Genomic DNA, 21,982 nt, shown 5'->3' with positions numbered 1-21,982 from the left:
TCACTTTAAAAAAAAAGGTGAAGAATTCCAAAACAAATTTTTCTTTAAAAAAATCATGACCAAGTAGAATTAAGTAGCTGAATATTAGTCTGCCTTATTTTATTATTGAAATTGTTATAAGCATGCTTGGGTTAGAAAAGATATCATTAGCTTCCTAAGTTATCTAGCTAATTCATTCTCTATTAATATTTGCATTAGTTTATTCTATTTTAATATTGTGTTAATAGTTTAGTATTTGCAAACTATTTCCTTATTTAACTTTTTAAAAGTTTCTGATAATTATTTTAGTACATGCAATTTAAATAACTTTTGTAATCATTCTTAATTATTGTAGTATTTTACTCATATATTTTTCCATTTTGTATATATTTGTAGTTGCTATTATATATTTATATTTATACTTGCAATATTTTGTACTCCAGCTGTTAGAATTTTAATACGTAAAGCACATATAGAGATTTCCCCTCTGGGATATATCTAAAATGCTTATGTATATTTTTAGGTGACTATTCAGATATCAATTCAAAATCTGACTATGTCTTGTTCAAGTTACTGACATTATTATAGGCTGGATATGATAGTAATCTATTGCACCACCCAATCACTGAACATACGTGAGTTCAGGGTTGCCAGATGATAAAGTGGGCATTCAGTTCTTTCGCTTGCCAAGGCCAAGGCCAGAGATGAAACCAAAGAGAAAATTTTGGATAAACATCGAGGCCAAGGCCCAAAGTCAGTGCACCACGTATGTATCATTCTTAGCAGATACATTTTATGACTGTACCAGCATTTGCTTAACCAGCCTCACAGAGAAAAATGTCTGAAACCACATGCCCCAGAATGATAACAGAGCTTATCTCTGGGTGGTAGAATTACAGATAATTTTTTCTCAGTGCTTATCAGTATTTTCCACTTTTTTTTTTTTTTTTTACAATAAACATGTATTACTTGAGTAATGAAGAAAAGAACAAAAGTTTAAAACTTCTACAATTTGGAATGAATAAGAACAACAAAAAGACAATTTTATTTAAAAAAAAAAATCTAGAGGTATACCAGGCAATCCCTTTTGGTAAGACATTGCCAGGACTTACAAGGGTCAGGAAGTTTTTCCTGAGATGTGTCCTCAATTCCTCTTGCTGTTAGTTAAAGCCCTTTCATCGAAAGAGACAAGGCAGCTGCTAATCCTCATCTAAATCTACTTCCAAATCAGTATGTATTTCCTTTCCTCTGTCTTTGCATTTTTAGCCTAAATAAACTTTCCTTTTGGTTTCTATTCACCACACCCTTATTCTGAACAATTAGAGAATTAAGCCTAAAGGAACAAATCCCTCCTTCAAGGACTTGGTCCAATTTTGTTTTTTCGCTTTGACTCTCACTGGCAGAATAACCAAAGGAGGTTGGGGGGTGAGCAAAATGGGTGAAGGGCGTCATGAGGTACAAACTTCCAGTTATAAAATAAATAAGTGATGGGGATGTAGTGTACAGCATGGGGACTGTAGTCAGTGATATCGTAGTATATATTTGAAAGATGCCAAGAGAGTAAATTTTAAAAGTTCTCATCACAAGAAAAAAAAATTTGTGACTTCGTACGGCGAAGGATGGTAACTAGACTTACAATGGTAATCATTCACAGTGTACGCAAATATGAAATCATTACATTGTACAACTGAAACTAATATAATGTTCTATGTCAATTATACCTCAAAAAAAAAAAGCTTGTTGGAGATCAGCCTTGAAACTCTAATTTGTAGGAGAATTCTAGAACCTAGCAAATAAATAGAGCTGGAATGGTTATCCTGGAAGCTGAAAGATAGAAAAATCCTTTAAAAAAATAAATAAACCATCACACACACACATTTTCCATGTATATTCTTTTCCATATTCCCTGCCAGAAAATGCAGGAAAAGCCATTGCCGGATTGTGCTAGGAAGCACAGACTTTTCTTGGGGTGGGAGCAGGTAGAGAACAAGGACCTGGGTGTATCTGGCGTATCTTCCTGGTTGAAGCAGTTAGCTATTCATGGTCTTGTCCAGGCAATGCAGGTTCAAGTTCTGGCCATGTCTGTATAATATAAAAAACAAAGCAAAGTAAAATAGGAAAACAAAGTTCACAATGGCGAGTGACTGATTCCCCGTTTTCCAGTATTGTTCCCATTAGTGTGGCCCTTAGTGCTGAGTGTGCAGTTGGGCTTCAGTAAAGAATCACTGACATGCTGCCCAATCCACTCCTCTGGACAGTTTTCTGCAAGGGCGTCTGTGTGATGACCTCTTTTAAATGCACACAGCCTGTGAGAAACTCAATAAGTGATATTTTCTGGGTTTACTTAGAATTTTCCTCTTTTCCGAGCCCCTAAACTTATGGATTCAGATGAAAATTGGGGCAGGAGGGAGGGGGCTGAGTGCAGACATGCTGCTGTGTTCCTGGCTGAACCAATCAATGTATTAAAGTAGTGAAGTGGACACCTAGAGGAACAACCGGTTGGATCGGGTACCTTATAACTGAGAAAGCACGTTGAATTACGACCATAAATGATATTATGCTTTTTCTGATGGATTTATGGAATGAGTGTACATTGAAAATCAAAGTTATAACTTTATTTGATGCAGTAAATAATTCTAATTGGAAGAATCCAAAGCACAAACAATATGCCAAAGAATCCAATGAATTTACTTGGCATACACACTCAGTGACTTTAGACCAAGATCCTTTGCTCCTTCAGAATTCTAATTAGAAACCTTTGGGCATAATTTAAAAGAATCCCAAAACCTTCTCTCCCGTTCTTTGGTATATTGTTGTTTTCCTTGATTGACAGGGAGAAGTATAGAGTGTATTAATATAAAGCTGCAATTTAATAGAGCTAAGCCAGCTGTTCAGTCTTAGAAAACATCATATCCCGAGTACTGTCCTTTAAGTTGTAGGTTTGGTGCAGAAGCATAGACGGGTGGGGAGGAAGATGGAGCTCATCCAAGTCATCGAAATGTGATTACCATCTTGCTCAGAACATCCCAGCAAAATGAATGTAGCAGGTTGTCATTTGTCAGTGGGTTTGATCCTAAGACAGGCTATGCCCAGGGATAGAACCATGCCTTCAAGGGCTCCAGTCCAAAAACGCAATGGGATTGTGTCTAGGAACTGAGCTCCTAGAGCCCCTGGAGCTGGCTTTGAGATGGCTCTGTTGTGACTAGCATTGTCTGGGACCCTTAGCTTATTAACGCGACTGACATCACCAGGGTTGAGTAGAGCAAAGTGTCTGTTCCGTTGCCAAGAGTGAGGCGGTTGCTACATGAGAGGTAGTCTAAGGGGGGCTTCTGGGCTCAGCTTCTGCAGAATCTTCTGAGGGAAGGCTGATTAGAGTCAACATACCCCTGTCTTCTAGAAACCTAATAGGACACACATTTTTTTCTGGGAAGTGACACAGTTGCAGAATCCATATTTCATAAATACTCAAAAGGAGATCTCACACACACAGAAAAGTAAACTCATAACTAATAGCCCTCTGGGGGGAAAATTGTATTTTCAATTACCATGTTCACATGGCCTTACACTTAATCTGGAACACTCTTGTCGGAACTGGGCTAGAAGCCAGTTCTCAAAATAGCGTAAATGGGAAATATTTATGCAAGCCTTGTGATATACACTAGGTGTGTTTGGTTATTGTAACACATTTCCCTTTAGTGCTTTCATATGTGTGATAGATTATAGGGTTTGAGATTGCTATAGTAGGTGTCACTTCCCTTATATGACATAGCTGGGCTAGAGGTCACAGGAATCGGAACTCACTTAGCAAAATCAGGGTTCATATGACATATTTGAGGAGTGTGCTCAAAAATAACAGAAGTTTCAGGTGCAGTAGAACAGAACACATAAGCATTATTCACCTCATCTGTAAAGTCACAAGAGTTGGTCTCTAAAGGTTTTTGCAGCTCTAACATTGTATGACAGAAATAAATTTTCAACCTGTTAATTTCAGATCCTCTGTAAGACAGGGCAAATAATTGTTGGTACTTTGGGTATCAACATCAGCCCTGATATGAGGATTAAATGAGTTAAGTATGGAAATTACCTACACTGGTACCTGGCACATAGGATACAAACTATTAGAGGTTGTGATTGTTGTTTTATTGGTATGTGTTTTGAGACCTCTTTAGAACCAACACTACAGAACCTGGGCTTTGCCTTCTGTCCCTGTACCTCACACCCAGCCTCATGGAAAATATAGATTTCTTTTAGTAATATTCCCACTGCTGAAATAACTCCAAAATTTGTCTCTAAAATGAAGGCAATTGCTAATAGAATTAAAGGAATTAAGATGGTGTACAAGAGATACTTTGTAAACAAGAGGGCTATTCAAATATAACAGACATTGGGTGGGGCTTTTCCTAGTATAGATGCCCTCATATTGAAATCCCCCCAACATCCATGTGTTTTAAAATGCAGATTTTATTATTAGTTCGTTACGGTGAGGCCAGCAGATCAGAAAACGATGGCCATTGAAAAGATAGTTTGTCACTCACAGTCCCCAAAAGGAGGGGGTGTGCCATGCCTTGTGGGGCCACACGGGGAAGCACCAGAGTCAGGAGACAGAAGGAATGAGGGGAAAGCATGAGTAAGAAATTTTATTGTGGTTTTTGTGGGAAAAATTGGGCAAAGCTGGCTAAACAAGCAAGGCAGATTTAGGGTTGGTTAGTTTGAATAGTTTCAGCAGTCTTTGGGATGTAGGGACTGTCCCTAGTTGCCTGGTACTTGGCCTTAGAATATTCAGGGCAGGCAATAGAGGCTCAACCTGTGAGACTCTAATAAAGGTGGTAGTTGGTAGGCCTGGGCTCTGGTTTGGCTCGTTCATTATATTTGAATAGCCCTCTTTTGTTTACATATGCGTAGTGTCTCATGTACATCTTCTCAATTGATTTAATTCTATTGGCAGTTGTGTTCATTTTGGAGATAAAATTTGGAGCTATGTGGAGATACGATGACAGGCATGCTCTTAGGGGAGTTATTTGCTATCTCTTAGAATTAGCCCTCAGAGGGACAGTTTCTCCGGATCAGCAAGGCTCCAGATGCCAGAGCATCAAGCATACAGAAAATAAGAAAATAAAGTTGATACATCATTTCATATTTAAAGCATCTTTAGTTTTGTTGTTTGGTGCCTAGAGAAGGCCCAAAGAGTTTGGATGAGGATGTAAATAGAAAATTTTATCTGGGGTGGAAGGTATCTGTCCCTACCTGGGTCCCTGGACTGATTTTGAGCAACTTGTGATTAAAAGACATGAGTAGCAGAATCTGATTAAACATCTCTTATCTAGTCTCAAGAGATACTTACAGGTAGGTCCAAGTCAAAACTATGGCATGGAGTTGGAGAGGCGACAACCCTCCCCCTTCTTCTCTCCTGGCCTCTTCACATGACCTGGCCCTGTTCTGGTTCAAGAGGAATTAGAAAATTGGGAGCATCTTGAAGTAGCCCCTGGGGCCCAGTTGGGCCCAGTATAGGCAGTGGAAGTAATGGGACTTTCCCCAGTGGCTTTGCAGATAGGGGTGAAGAAGTGCGAGCCAGGGAAGAACAAGAACAAGACAGGAACATAGGAGGAATCTCCTTGGGCACTCCCAAGAATAACTTGGAGGCCCACTCTATACTCCTGAGCTAGGAGTATAGGCCAAACTATAGAAGATGGTGTTATTTTATTTCAGAACGTTTTCACTCCTTCAGTGGTGAACCCATATTCATTGATCCCTTTTGATCGGTTGCACAAGAACATTCATCTTACTTACGAGTATTTTTATAGCCATTTCTAGCATTTTCCCTAAATATGTATTAGGCAGAATGACCACCCCCCTTTTCGCTAAAGCTGGTACTGTAGCCTGTGTCTGCTGAGAAGCAGATGACAAGAAGGTATTAGATGTGCAAGGAAAAGGAGAAAACAAGAAAGGCATGAAGAGCCTTCAGACGGTGTTGCAGGTCTGGCACCTGTGGAAAGAGAGAGGGAAGGAAGAAAGCCTGGGTGGGAAGAATATCACACTGCAGCAGTTTTAAGAAATGCTCAGCTAGGCCGATGGAGAGCCCTTGAGTCCCATGTGCTGCTGGAAGCGCCTGCCTTCATTTTCCACCATGCTCAGTCATTGTCTGACAGCCTCATGGCAGAAGTACAGTGGACCCCAAGGGACAGCAGCGGGCCATCAGTCAGTTATGCTCCCAGCAGCTGGAGGTCTGCGTGGCACATTTTCATTGTTGCCACCTCTGGAATCAAAATAATTTTGATTGTTTCCCAAATTAAATTTAGCTTGAACAGTTGAGGATTCGCTACCATAGGGAATAGTCAATGAATATTCCCCGGAGTTTGAAGGCAATCCTGGAAGGGGCCTCCCGAAATGAAGGAACTTTTCAGTTAGTAGCGTTCCAGCAGGGGCACCGAGGATGACTGAGCAGGTTGGGCACTACACAAGGGCACCCAGCGGAGGGATCTGAGGACTAGCCCCCCATTTCCTCATTAGGCTGCATGTCCTGGGTAGGGCCACCTTTCCCAGAGAGGTCGTTCTTTCTAATTTGCACAAAAGTTAGCATGGAGAGCTGGGTTTTAATGCATTTGTTGAAAGTTCAGTCGTATATACTCTAGAGCTACACTTTTGGAAAGAGAGGCATCTATCTATATCTCCTTCATGGAGACCTGTAAAAAACTTTTTCAGTAACCCACAAGAACAAAGACCTAGACAACATCTATACAGAAGCTGCCAGCCTCCACCCACTTATTTCTTTCTTCAGAACCTCTCCTGGGTGGTGGAACTTCTCCCCCCTACCCCCACCCATATGTCAGTGTCCCCCGCCCCTCCAACTGGTCCCATCTAGGGCTGCCCTGATGTGCTGACCTTTCTGTACCAAGACTTGTGTTGTGTCCCACAATGCACCACCATGCCTGCTGGTCCCCCACTAGAAAAATGTTGGACCAGATAGCTTCACCAGGGGGTTAAAGGCTGACAACACCTCTTGAGGAAATAGTAATAGGTAATATTTACCCAACTTACTTTGTGTTAGGTTCTGTGCCAAGTGACTTCATTTAATCTTCACAACAATGATGAAAGGATAATATCATCTCCACATTTTTCAGGAGGAAACCAAAGCTAGAGGGATTAAACAACTCCACTAGGGTCACACTGTTAACAAGTGGACGGGCTAGAGTTTGAACCCAAGCTTTCTTCCTGCAGACTCCTTGCTCATAATCACTGTTCAAGACTGCTTCAGCCACAGAACCTTCTGACTCTTGGTGCAGAGAAAACTTCTGGAAAAAGAGAGAAGTTTTGTTCAGTGCTTCTCACATTATACCACATAAGTCAGTGTTTTTTTTTCAAAAGAGTTCAAACATTTCCCAGCCAATTTCATTGGTCACGAGCAATATTTCAAAAAATTAAAATACAAATGAAAAAGAATGTAATAGATGAGGAAATACCAGAGGGTACTGCATATACAAAAGGTAGATACTGTTTCAGGAGACTTTTGTTTCTTTTATATATGTTCATATGAGTATATTTGTGTGTTGTAGGGCTAATGTATATGTATATGCATATGTATTTGTATGTGAGTACTGAGTTCTGTAAAACTGTGCAGACAGTGTACTCTAAACTGTGGGTCAAGGGCAAATGGGTTTGTTTCACATTTCGGTGCTGGATTAATCTGCTTCCTCATTTATCTGGCCTAGAAGAGCAAGAGCCTAGTCGATAGCTATGCTGGCCTGAGCTCACCCCAATTCTGTGCTTGGGGTGCCTGCCCGGACACTTAGGAAGTAGAGCCCTGCAGGCAAAGATGTGCTCCCAGCAAATGTTCTCCCTGCTTTTCTCCCCACCTGCTCCGTTTAGCACACTCTGAAGGCAGTGCAGCAAGTGCGGCCACACTAACCAGGCCTTGCCCCTGGGGACCTCCAGATTTACAGGGGACAAAAATGTGAGCTAATTACTTCAGAAAGTGTGTAATTTAAGTATTAGTGACATTCATATGTTGACAGCAAATAAGCCCTTTGTTAGTCAAAAGAAACAACTGAGTTAGATCCTACTTAGCAAGAATTAATTAAATTAGCTCTTGGGACAACACTGTCCCTAAGACCAATCTGTGAGCAGTATCATGAATTGCAAATGGAATCTGAAGACATGTTAGGGTGAAATTCATGCTCTTTGTCCTGAGCATCAGAATTTCTAGTTAGTTATGATTCTGTTCATAAGGTAGTTAAGACCAGGAATGCTGTGATCAGTCATTGGCCAATAAACATAAGGGCGAGCATTAGTTAGTACATGGTAACTTTCCGAGTGAAGACGTTCTTGTAAGCTCTTTGACACACATTGATACATATATAATTCTCATAATAACCCTATGAGTTAGATTTTATTATTCCTATTTTTCAGATGGGAAAATTGAGGCTGAGAGGTTAAGTAACTTATTCATGATCGTACATACCCTGTTTCCCTGAAAATAAGACCTAGCCGGACCATCAGCTCTAATATGTCTTTTGTACCAAAAATTAATATAAGTCCCGGTCTTATTTTACTATAAGACCGGGTCTTATATAATATAATATAATATGTAATAAGATCAAGTCTCATATAAGACCAGGTCTTATATAATGTAATATAATATAAGACTGGGTCTCATATTCATTTTTGCTCCAAAAGATGCATTAGAGCTGATGGTCCCTGTCTTATTTTTGGGGAAACACAGTATAATAAAAGCCTACAGAAAGCTGTATTGATTGCCGCCATAGATTGATTGCAGAAATAGCCCCAGTTCTTCCTCATGTGTATCTACATCCCTTGCAATGTGACTGCCACTCCTCTCATAAAAGGACAAAGTCTCTTCTCCTAACCCTTGAATTGGAGATGGCCTTGTGACTCTCTCTGGCCAATAGATATGGTGTGAGTGACTGTGTGAGGTGCTCAGGCCTCAAGAAGACTTGCATGCTTCTGCTTTGTCTTTTGAGCCCCTGCGTCCACTATGAGAACAAGCCTGGGCTAGTCTTCTAGAGGATGAGAGGCCACGTGGAGCTGAGATGAGTCATCCTAGCTGAGGCCATTCTAGACCAGCCAGCCCCTAGCCAACCCATCATTCAACCTGCTATAGACCCATGAGCAAGCCCAGCTAAGATTGTCTGACCCTGGCTCAGATCAGCAGAACTGTCCAGCCAACCCAACCCAGAGATTAATGAAAAATAATAAATTGTTGTTCTTGGCCACTGAGTTATAGGGTGACTTGTTATGCAGCATATTGTGGCAATAGATAACAGATACAATTGCCTACCCACAGTCATTTCTTCTCTTTTCTTTGAAGGCAAAATTTGCTTCCCATAACAGAGCTTTAAATGGCATATGTTTACTTTTCAAATGTTTCTACAGTTAGGGTGATCCTGTTCTGGCAGATGTACAGGGAAACCAACTTGGTGGGAGGGGGTGGGGGAAGGGGCATGGTTCTGAGAAACATTTTTCTTTCTGAAAAGAAAGCACCTAGAAATGAGACAGTGATCTAACACACTGGAAAGGATGGAAAGCTGAAAAGGGCCTAGGTTTCTGACCACATCTTTCAGTCGTGGAAACAACCCTGGAACTGTCTCATGTTCTGACTTCTTGACTATTTAAGCTATTGTGTGTTGGTTATTCCAAGTGACTCAGTACAGGAACCAGAGTCCAATGCTAGGCAGTCTCGTTGGTAACCATTGTGCTGCACTCACAGAGCAGTGAGTGCTATTAAGATAAGAGAACTGTGGACTTGAGAAGCCCAGGTGAGTGTTGATCATGGTCATTGTCAAGGCTTATTGCTGGGAAACGCTGGGTAGAGTGTGGCTCCTAACGTGGCGTGGGCGGGAGCGGTCCCTGTGATGATCCCCAGCACCACTGGCGCCAGAGCACAAGCTTTCATGGGGGGGGGGGGGTCAGAAGGATCCCAAAGATTTTCTAAAGACTCAGAAGCAACAGGGTGAAGGAAGGAACCATAAAGCCCACCCCATACCCCTGCCCTGCTCTGGTCGCTGGGTCCAATCTAAGTGACAACAAAAACCTTTCTAAATTTCTTTTAAAATTTAAAATTCCTTCATATTATCTTCATTAAATTTCCATATTTTGTAATGCATTTGTTTTATCAGAAGTAATTTGTTATTAATAAAATATCTTTGCTCATAAAGATCTGATTAAGAAAAACAGGCTTTCTCTACACAGAAGAGCCCATGTCAGACTTTGCACTGGATCCCATGTTTATTGGTTACACCATCTCTTCAAAGCCGAGCCCAGGGACATTTCTGCCCCCAGCATTCTGTCTGGCTTCCTCACTATTCCATGTCCCTCACAGTGGTTACGTCTTGTGTTCCCTTCTTGTTTCCCTTCTTGTTTCCCTGGAGTCTGAGTTCCATTGACTCTCTCTTGGGAGTGATGGGTCTCTCATCTTCCATCCTTTCATGCGTTATAGCTCCTGATCTGTGTCTCATACTCCCGTCTAATTCCCACTTCCTGCCTGGGTCACCCTGGCAAACCCTGTCATTGGCCACCCACAACCCAAGTGTTTCCGTTATTGTACTCATTTATCCCTTTTCTTGTTACATAGCTAGATAAAATCTTGGGCAGGTCAATCATAGTTTTTATGTTAAAAACATAACAGTCCTTCTATCCCCTTCCTTTCATCACCTGACCCCGCAACATGCATAAAAACTCCAGCGTGAAAGTTGGAGGTAGAGAAAATTAGAGTACGTCCAGATGGATGCACGTTTTTAGAAAATGCTGAATACCCTGTGTTTATCTTTTGCAGGACAAAGGACTTGGAGAGAGCTGTCATGCACAAAAATGTCAGCACTTAAGATTAAAAACGAACCCCTTCCTGGAGGCATTCCAACCTGCCTGGCAAACAGTTGGGATTTTTTCAGGTAGGTAAGACTTCCCAGAGCCCAGAGAGAAACTTGTACCTTGGGATGGGGAGATCTTTTGGGAGCACAGCTTGTGTGGGCACTTTGAAGGTAATATTCTATATTACCTGCAAAATGCTAACTGGATTCTTGCAGAGATAGAAATGGCCAATCTAGAGTCATCAGACTGGAGTTTTTTTAAAAAAAAGAAACACAGAACTGCTGACTACTGGCTCCTCCAAGGCTGCACACAATGATATTGACCCAATTTCAGCATTATAATTGCCCTGCCAACCACAGGACATTTTTCCTTTGCAGTAAGGGACTCTACCATCCAGGGCAATCTGGAGGGCTTGCAAAGGACATCCATATGGCATGTAAGGGCGAAACATATTAGACCCTGTCCAGTCTGCTGTGTACCAATTTTTACTTCAAGATGGTAAAAGCTATGTGGACAGATGTGCATTCTCACCAGGGGGAGGCCAGCCTTATTGTCTCCCATGAAACTTGAAGGGTAGAACCTTACTTTGTTGAATTCCATCTAACCTCAGCCATGTAGATTCAGAAATCCATGATCAGCTTACCCAGTGATCTAGCTTTCAAAGATGGACTAACCTCAACCAAGTTCATATCACGTGCAAAACTGGTCACCAGATAATACATTTATCATAAAAAAATAATTATCAAAGTGACCAGAATGCTCATGTCACAGGACTTGGATATTATCACCCTGTAGAAAGACCTACAATTGAAGATAGCCAAATTATGATGAGAATATCTCTAGGTCAGCATCAAATCATGACTGAATCATTGAATGGCACGAGGCAAAGGCCGCCTCTCATTCCTCACCCCATTTTAGGGATGATCTTGTTGATGGACAAGAAAACTCAAAGTCCACTGGTGAAAGCATCTCCATCCCTTGGATGGTACTCTTTTTCTCTGTTTCTTAGACTGGTCAACACTTTCCTTAGATATGTTAATATATTTAACTAGATCACACCATCGATCGAGCATGCCTGAGAGCCACTCTGATCATTAAGGTGACAATGCATATTTCTGTTCGGATCTATTGTGTATTGATTTCAAAATTTAAAATGTTGGGGACACTTTTATTTCTCATTTTCAGGTTCTTAGGGGACACTGTCTCACCATCAAGTGCTGTCAGCAGGTGGTTCGTCTATCTCTGCATGGAGGCCAATACTTGGGCCCCACTGTCTCCCAAGCGTCCCTCCAAGCTCTATTATTTTGATTCTATGTGCTTCTGTTTTATTCTTAGGTTTTTCTAAAAGCTCTGTAGCTTCACGGAAAGACCAGTGTCCCTCATATTTTGACTGCTGTTAGAGATTCTCTACACCCACATGTAGTTAGAAAAATTCAAGGAACTCTGCTAATTGGATCCACTGGCATTTCATTTGTATTCTCACTGCAGCTCAATAATTATTTTATTCAACTCAGTGCTTCTCCACAGCATTATCCTTTGAACAATTTCCACACACTTTTCCTTTGAACAATTTCCACACACTTTCCATTTTCCTCCAGCCCTCAAGCTAACTTCTCTGCCCTTGTCTGTCAATGAAATATATGCTAAAGGTATCTGAATGTCAGTTTTCACGTCCATCCTAAATTTTCCATCATCTGCTCCTTCTCTTTAGTCTCAGAGGAAAAAATATTGTCCCCCTCTTGAAACGCCAGTCCCATACTATGTTTCCCTGATCCTGTATTTTCCGAGTTTTTCCAAGGTTTTGTTTCATTACTCTAATTCCCTCTCTCTTCAGTTTTCAATTGCTCCTTTGTTGTGGGCTCCTGCTCCTTGTCTTACAAACAAATGCAGGCCTTCCCCATCTGAAATTCTTGTTTTGTCTTAACCCTCTTCTCTCTTGAGTTAGCATCTTATCTGCCTGCCCTATCATTTACCCCCAACATTTTAAAGTGGTGTCTAATGGCCTGCCTCCATTTCCTCACTACTGTTTTCTCCCTAATCCCTTTCAGCCTATCAACCCCATTAGGGCTGCTGAGGACAGGACAGTTGTGGACATCACTCATTCAGAGTCGCCAGGAGTCAGAGCCAACTCAACAGTGAGTAGCACACATACATCATCCCTATTGCGCTACCAAAACCGCTCTCTTGAAAGGTAGAAGAGGAAGAAAACAGGGAGACACTTCATGTTGTGTTTAGAAGCAAATCTGTGAGAGTCACAAATTTAATTCTAAAAACAGGTTGTCAAGGAGAAAAGCAACACAAAGAGGTCTGCCACTTGGTAGTGAATTAGAAAATGCAATTAATGAGTTCATAGAGTTGCTCACCAGCAACGCAAAACTGGTTTGTACATTATAACTTAGGGGAGTAAAACTCCATTTGCTACAACACACATATTCTAGCAAAAATTACTTTCATAATAAATATAAAGTGTCCAAATATAATTTTTATAACTATGTAAAGGAAGATTTGCAGTAATCATAGCTTAGTAGTCAAGGTTTACATTCCATGGGAGATAACTATAAAACTTTCATGGTTAGAAGCAGAAAATCACAGGAGAGCTTCTTGCCTTTTTCAATAAACAATTCAATTTTATGATGACAAGATACAGAGTATTTATAGATTTAACTTAAACAGGAACTTCCCCCACCTGGATAATACTTCTTATTCTTTGTGTCTTATAGTAACTGGTATGTATAATTCTCTATCTTCTTTATTTTTACAACCAAAGATGATTTTAATCCAGAGACTTGATATCTTTAAAGCACTTTTGTCAGCGTCTTGTCCTGTCCAAACTGTTCTTTCTTTATTAGTTCCTTCTTAAAAGCAAGTTCAGATCTTCCAACTCCTAAAAAGACAAAAAATATTATTTCAACCCTGTTCCCTCTTGAGTTGGCATCTTCTTCTTGCCTTTTCTTATTCTTAAAATCTTGACAGCAAAGGCTACACTGCTTATCTCTCCCCCAAAATTTTTTATTAGCCCTTGTGATCCATAACATATGACTCAAGAATGATTTTGAATAAGACTGAATCAATGTTTTAGGGGCTTATAAATTTTTATTTTCATAGAATTAAATTTATTCAGTATCAACTACAGATCAGGGACTTTGTGTATGTTGTCTTGTTTACCAGTTATAACTGCACTGAGATAGGTATCATTTCTTTCATTTAATAGTAGAGGAAAAAGACGTTCAAGAACATTGTACAACCTGGTCAAAGTCACCCATCTAGGTAGGTGTGGAGCTTGGATTCAGCCTATAGCAGTGAGGAATTCCTAGTTGCAAGCAGCAGAAACTAAAGCTGGCTGATTTCAGCAGAGAATGAATTGATCACGTTGTTAGGTTGCTTGCAGAACTCTGACAAGACATAGATTTCAGACTGTATAGCTAAGAGTGATCCTCATCCAGCCAGAGGTAGATGAGTGAGGACACTTTTGGCAGCTCTGCACATTATAGCTTTTACTGCTGACGCTGCCAAATGGACACTAGATGCCCTCATCAACACCAATCTCATTACTGCCTCAGGAGCTTAACATTTCTGCAACTCTTGCTACCACCAGGGAGAATTTCTTGTGGTCTCCTGATACGAGGTAGATACCTCTGACTGGCAGAATATAGGTCATGGGCCTGCACCCTAGCTACACGTTTTCTTGGGAAAGCAAGTCTGGAATTTTTCATGTCAATAGTGGGAGATAGGTTTTGCCTCCCTTCAAGAATCATAGTTTGTGTGTGGGTGGGTGTGTATGTGTTGGAGAATAGGGTGTACGCTCACATAAAGGAAGTTGGGTTCATGTGTTGGATAGTCAAAAAGAAAATAACAAATTCCATTACCAGAACTCAAATGTGTCTGACTCCAAGTCTTTCCTATACACAGTGATACATCATGAAAGTCACTAATGATCCTAATTTTAATGACTTTATCTCTCATTATTTTTGTTAACAGCTATAAAGATTTTACGCTATAATGTATTTTTTTCTTTCTTCATTTGCTTATTCCTTCCAAAAAGAAATCAGTTTGTTACTTTTGCAAAATAAAAAAAAAAGTAGAAAAGAAATAATACAGAAAAGAGCAATATTCAATGGAATAGAAAATTGGCAAAAGTAGGGAATATCAATAAAAACAAAAGTTGGTTCTTTAATGTATTAATAAAATTAATAAACCCACAAGAAGAGATCAAGAAAAAAGAGAAACGCAAATTAAGTGACAACTGTACAGACCCTACAGACATTAAGAGGATGATAAGGGGGACATTACAAATAATTTTATGATGATACATTTTACAATTTAGAGCTGTGGATGATTTTCTTGAAAGAGATAACTTTTTGAAATTATCAAAATTAAAAAATAGAAATTGCGATTGTTCCTATATTTGTTAAAGAATCCAAATACATTATTAGAAATCTTCCCACAAAGGAAATCCCAGACTGAAATGGTTTCATTTGTGAGTACTACCAAACATTTAAGAAAAAAATTATATGCATGAAATATATGTAGCTGCAATTATGCCTGCCTACAGGACACCAAGGAGATACTAATGGGTACGGATAAGCATAGAGAAAGTTGATAGTTTGTGTGGTTATGCCAGCAATTTGCCAAGCTGGAAAACTGCTTAAGTGCATCATCTAAGATTTCATGCACGATATAGAGGACCTTCCTAAATGGAGGAAAACGGATTAAATGGTTTGTTCCAGTCTTTTCTAGCCCTTGATGTCTAGTCTTTCACAGAAAAACACCTAATAGATGTCATATGTAAAAACGAAATATTTGTCTACCAGTAGCTATTCTATTTACATGCACATATATACATTTCAGATGTGAGTTTATGCTAAATATGTTTCATGTAAATATAGACATTTATCTCCTTAAATGTTTCCTTATATAGCCTTTGTTGCCATTTATGCAATCACGATTGTTGCTCGTTTTCAAACTCCCAATTTTCCAGTAGTGCTCCGTTTATAATCAAAGACAGCAAAGCTGGTGTGTCCACATCAAAGCTAAATAAAGAGTGACAAAACAAGTACATGAGAATGGCCATTAAGTAATTCCCTTAATAGTAGAAATCATCTGGATCGAATCCTGTGAATGTTCAGATTTTCCATGCCAGCTTCTCCTGCTTTTCCTCCAGAAACACATGCTCAAATGTTTTTAAAATATTCTAATCTTATAGGTTTTTTTTTAAATTGTATTTCAGAAAAATTGTCCTTTTGGGAGGAAGCTTGACAAAAGCTAAATATGTATTCTGAGAATCTGCTGGTGATATGATAAACTGAAGACCAGGCTTGCAATGCCTGACTGAATGCTCATATTCACTTTGCACCTTGACAAAATTCTGGACAAAAATATGCGCGTCATCCTTTGTCCAAGTCTAAACCTTAGATAGATTCCTGATTCAGGTGCCTCTAAGGGCACGTTTACCAAATCTATGTGCATGAGGGATGGAGACACTCTCTAGGGAAGAAGTTGTCCTAAGGAGGGAATGAGGCAGGACACATGTGTCCCAGGAATAAGTCTGGTCCTTTAAGGGGTGGCATCTCTCAGTCAGTTCCTCCATGAAATCATGTCTAAGTACAGGGGATAGAGGAGACTGGGGGTCAAAACTCTGGGAGACACTGGGGGTAAAGCTACATTGTGTGGAGAGGCAACGTTCCCCCACCTCACTGTTGTGTCTGCTCGCTTGCAGGCCATGAAAGAATTCATGAGTCAGGTAGAAATATACCATACAAGGAAAATTTATTAAAGAGAAGGGTCAGTTGGGTAGAGTCTGCTGGAAAATACTGCAAACTACTGCATTGAGTCCCTGTCTGGTCCCAAGTTCTACATTTTCCAACAAGGATGCAAACCGCCCTGGTCCACAGTTGGGGGTAGGGGAAGGCTCAGCCAAGCTGGCCATCATAGCCCCCACACATGCCACACAGACTCAAGTTGGAGCCAGGAATGGATCCCACACAGATGCAAAACCCCACCGAAGCCATAGGGCCAGCACCAGGCCGAAGCAAATAGAAACACTGAAACTGGCCTGCACAGTAAATGCATAGGAAGCAGAATCACCAAGAGGCAAAGCAAGAAAAGAAAGCCCTCCAAAAGTCCCAAGCTAAATCGCACCCAGCAAACCAAACGACACCAGAGATCCAAATCTCAAAACAGAAGACCCGGTGCCACCATTACAATCCCCTCCGTCCCAACACTCACCACAGCAAAAACTCTGCCTCCTCCAAAACCTTGATACATCAGCAATAGTGAAAGTGAAGTACCAGCAGGAGTGGGGGCAGTGCTCTGTGGTGGGAGCCAAGTCTAGAAGGGACGCAGAGCGCTGCGTAGGGAGGTGGCAGAGGCAGCCAAGCTCAGCAGACACAAGTGTGTCCAATAGTGGTGACATATCTGCAGGCGCTGGAGACGGTGGCAAGGTACCTGCACACACCTTATGATGCTTTGGCAGGGATGGTGGCAGTGGGTCAGAGCAGTAGGTGAGGAAAAAATGTGTGAGAATATATTTGAAAAATGTCCACAATGTATGTTTGGGAAAGTTTAATCAGAACAGAGGAAGGAGAAAAGACAATTACTCATCTCTGAAGAAGTTTGTCAAATATTTAGCAATTCCCATTTCATTTATCATTTTTAAAAAATACTTGTTGAAAGCATTAACTCTCAAGGCCTAATTTGAATCTATTTATGTAATTTTTATTAAGTGCATCACAAATAGTTTATTAAATGTTTTCAAGGAAAAGATTGAGCCTGACAAATCAAATACTTTACTTTCAATTTCATAATAAGTAAAAACAGATTTTATTCACCAAATCACTATTAAAGACATCTGAAATGAATCTAAGTTTTAAAGAAAAAAGTCTTACTGTTGCCATAGATGATCAGATTATGGGACCAAAAGTATCCTACCAGGGGTGAGGAAAGGTGGCATAGTTTGTTATTGTCAAAGCATAATGGAAAATAAAAATGCAGAGGGGATTTTACAATGATGGAGAAGAAATGACAGAGATGAGGGTTACTGAATAGTGTTCTTAAATGCATCTACCAGCTAAACAAGGTGGTCTTCTACAAGTGGTGCTACTGACGTGAGTTAACACCACTAATGACACCCTGTTTTCTGGTGCTGCAATATTAATCACCAACTCTTTGTCACTAAGGACTAGTAGTGAAAATCCTTAACTAACTGCATTCTGGTTAATTGGGTAGAGGATGTAAACAGATAACATGAATGGAACAGGGTGAGGGATAAGGTAGAGGTATGCACAGAACACTGATGAAAGCACACAGGAAAGGCATTTTTCTAATTGAGAGTTTAGGAAGATTTGTCAGAGAGACAGCTTGAGTCTCACAGGATAAGTGACATTTCTCCAGGCAAATAAAGGTGGGAAGGGTATTCTAGAAGAAACAGCAAGAGCAAAGGCACCAAAGCATGGAGTTGTTTGTGTGTGTGTGTGTGTGTGTGTGTGTGTGTGTGTGTATGCATGTGTTGGGGGTCGAGGGTGAGAGTGGGAGAAGGTAGTACATTAGGGTGGCCATAGTGCTAAATGAGGGGAAAAAATAGAATGTGAAAGATCAAGATAAAAGAGTACAGGATACCAGGGTAAACTAATGTCACCAATGCTGAAAACTGATGCTGGAAGGCTAACAGAGGAGAAACACTAGACATTGGATTGGATGATATCAATTGAAGTCATTCATGTGGCCTATTTTTGTATTTTTCCAATTTTTGCTTATTTTTTGTCTGCCAAACAGGAGGTATGTACATACGAGTATAATATATATAATGAAATAAATTATGTATGATCAAATTTATATAATCACTAAATTGGTTTATTATATGTAATTATATGTTATATAATATACCATATATAATTATATATCATGACTAAAGTTGATACTATGTAATACATGTCATTATGTATATTACATACATACTATATAAAATCACTAAATTTGTCAAGTTAACTTTATTGTAAATTTTACCGGAATGCAGCAGTGAGCACCATACTCATAGGCCAGTGTTATTATCTTAATTGTCAAGTAGCATTGTTGCCTGCTCAGGCATCACAATGATTTTCTCACAGTTTAAATGCTTAGCATATTTCCCCGAAAATAAAACCAGGTGTTCGTTAATTTTTGCTTCAAAAGATTCATTAGGGCTTATTTTCAGGGGATGTCTTATTTTTTCATGTACAACAACCTACACTTATTCATGTACAACAATCTACATTAGTCATTTATTCATGCACAAAAATCTACATTTATTCAAATACAGTCATGTCATCTTCTTCTGGAACATCGCCATAACTCTCCAAACCCCGAATTCTGGCTTGAATTTCTTGCGACTCCATTTCCTGTAGAACCATTGGCCCCAATCTCTCATGTCCAGCAATAAAGTTCTCCTTAAATGAGCACTTCCTGTCCATGTAGCCTGCTCGTAGTGCATTGGCAACACAGCTTCAGTGATTTTTCTCCTATGAATTCTTCACCCAAGTCACGACCTCTTGCAGGCTAGGCTTCACAAAGTTTCCACACTGATTTCTCTCCATTCTATTTTCAATGCAGTCATTGATTTCCATGCACAAATGGTCCTTGAATGGCTTGTTTATTGCAATATCAAGAGTCTGGAGATAGACAGTCATTCCTGCGGGAATCATTATTTGATCTATTCTTCTCTCTGCAAGGAAGTTCTTCATGTCTTTAGCACGGTGAGTGCTGGCTGAATCCCAGACTAGCAGACCTCTTTGGCCACCTCGGAAAACAAGTGGCAGCATTAAATCGACCCACTTCCCTATAACTGCTTGTGGGCATCAGGCCTTTTGGTTTCAAGAACATAAATGCCTAAAACACGTTCAACCTTATCTTTCTTGCCCTTAGTGATGATTAGAGGTGGGGCTTTCTTTCCATCCAGATAAATTGCCAAAATACAGGTAACACGTGCACTTTTGTAACCAGCGGAGGGAAAGTAGATTGACGAGGCACCCCTATGATCAATTGTCATTTGAGATCCTTGGCCCATAAATACTGCAGTTTCATCCATAGCAATCATGTTGGAGAGTTGGTGTTTAGAAAAGTCGATGCCATCAACAAAGGACTTGATTGCAAGTGCACGTTTAATAACTTCAGTATCTTCCAGCTTAAACAGTGCTGTTGATCTTAGAGACAGTTCATATCGCTGAAGGAAGCCATCCAGCCAGTGTTGTGATGCTTTGAATTCTTCTGGGGATATTTCTAATGGTGGTGCCATTGCAAGGGCAAATGCTTGAGTATCAGCCCTGCGCACAACCAAAGCCTTTGCTCTCCTATCAGCAACCCATTCACAGATGATGTCTTCCAGCTCATGAAATAATGGCTGCCGACCTGATCCACACTTGTGCTTCTTAGCATTTCCCTTGTCCACCTGTTGACTGAGGTTATCGTACTCTGCTTGCCATTTTTGGACCATTCAGACATCCAACTTCTCTTTGCAGAAAGCCGTAAGATTCTTGCCCAGGAAGTCCTCCACGATTCCTTTCTTGTACTCGATGGAATAGCTCTTTCTTTTTGCACTCATCTTGTCCAGGGGTCAAAATATGATTCCCTTTAAATCTACCATTAAATCAAATGTTAATTGAAAACTTACGAGACAGGAGTGGCAACAAAAATGATGACAGTTAAGAATGATGATGGTCCACACAAAAGCTACAAAAAATTGCAGGCACCAAAATTCAGAAAATGTTTTTTTTATTTCACACGAGTGCATTAAGTATGCCCATTACAACACATGACGTATTGAATTATGAAGATTCATATTAGACACAATCACGTCCATTCGTTATGAAATGCATACATTATTCATGCCTTGTGTCTGTACTTCGATTGGTCATTTGGTAATAAATCTCTCGTTGATCTGTTTACATAGGCATTTACCTCTCGTCCAAAGGCGCCCGCTTGGATACTTGCAAATTATTATAATTTATATTATCATTTATTTTAAGTATTAATGGCAATAATATTATTTATTTATATTTAATTATTTATTAATATTATTATTTTATAATTCAATACTTCCGTTGTTTGTTGCAATGGATGTACTAAATGCATCCACCTGGCTGACGATCTTAACGGGCTTATTTTTGGGGTAGGGCTTATATTACGAGCATCCTGAAAAATCATGCTAGGACTTATTTTTCGGTTAGGTCTTATTTTTGGGTAAATACGGTACATGGACTGCTGCAAGTATATAATGCCTTCAGTCTTGCATAATTAATACTCTTTCAGAATGGTTTAGTTTTTATGTAATTTATTCACTTTTTGTGAGCAGAGACAGTCTGCTGGGTGGGAACTCACAGGGTTTGGTTCTCCCCCATTCTCTGCCCAACTAGCTGGGGACCTTGGCACACTCTGTCTCATTTGAAAAGGTGGGCTTTGGAATGAATGTTTTCTGTCTACCTTTCAGGGGCAGCACAGTATGGTGGCAAGATGACAGGACCAGGACCCAGGACTCCTGACTGGTGACCCTGACTCACCCGTGTGCCACTTAACAAGTAGGTTGGGACTCAGTCCTCTCATCTGTTGAATGGGGATAATAACACCCACTCTGCTTGTTTCATCAGGCTGCCACTGGGCTTAAATGAGATTGTGTTGGAAAGTAAAGTACTTTGCAAATATCAGCTAGTAATAGAGCTGCAGAGCTCTAAAGTTCTGTTACCAAGGGCCATGAGGCTCAAGTGACTTTCCCAGAGTCTTTTTCTAGTTGCTTCCTATTCTTTTAGGTGAATGTTGTAGTGTTAATATGATATATTAATGTGTAAACAGCTTACATAGTAATGATATTTAATGCCATATTTTCCATTCTACAAACTTATCTGCATGCCATAGTGTTCAGTGTCGTCTGCAGGAGTGAAAACTGTCCTTTATCAGTTCACGTGTGTTTTACAAAAAAGGTAAAGCAAAAATATGTTTCCTTTAGTTAGCAGAATGGCAGAGCTTTAGTGTGCTCTTTTGTGGTAGGAACTACATAAATAAATAAGTAAATAAATAAATACTAAAACGCCACTTTCAGTGTAGGGGGGTCACCATTTACCCTTGGACTGTGTGAGCAGGGAGAGGTGAGACTGACTCAGGAAATTAAATTAAAAAATAAATGATGGCAGACCCTGATCCTGTCATCATTTCTCACCAG

At 40.0% G+C, this 21,982-nt stretch overlaps 1 long non-coding RNA gene across 1 annotated transcript in view; it reads left to right on the top strand.

Annotated features, from left to right (window-relative positions):
- LOC141570435 (uncharacterized) overlaps positions 1-21,982 on the top strand; it is a 260,819-nt gene that overhangs the window by 112,656 nt on the left and 126,181 nt on the right. The window contains exons 2-4 of the long non-coding RNA XR_012494440.1: positions 10,766-10,880; positions 12,849-12,935; positions 21,257-21,344. This is a non-coding gene — a long non-coding RNA (uncharacterized LOC141570435). The remainder of the gene's footprint in view (positions 1-10,765; positions 10,881-12,848; positions 12,936-21,256; positions 21,345-21,982) is intronic.

The sequence above is a fragment of the Rhinolophus sinicus genome, linkage group LG03 (assembly GCF_036562045.2).
Source record: "Rhinolophus sinicus isolate RSC01 linkage group LG03, ASM3656204v1, whole genome shotgun sequence".
NCBI lineage: Eukaryota > Metazoa > Chordata > Mammalia > Chiroptera > Rhinolophidae > Rhinolophus > Rhinolophus sinicus.
The sequence above is the reverse complement of the archived record's forward strand: the minus strand, read 5'-3'. Positions and strand labels throughout refer to the sequence as shown.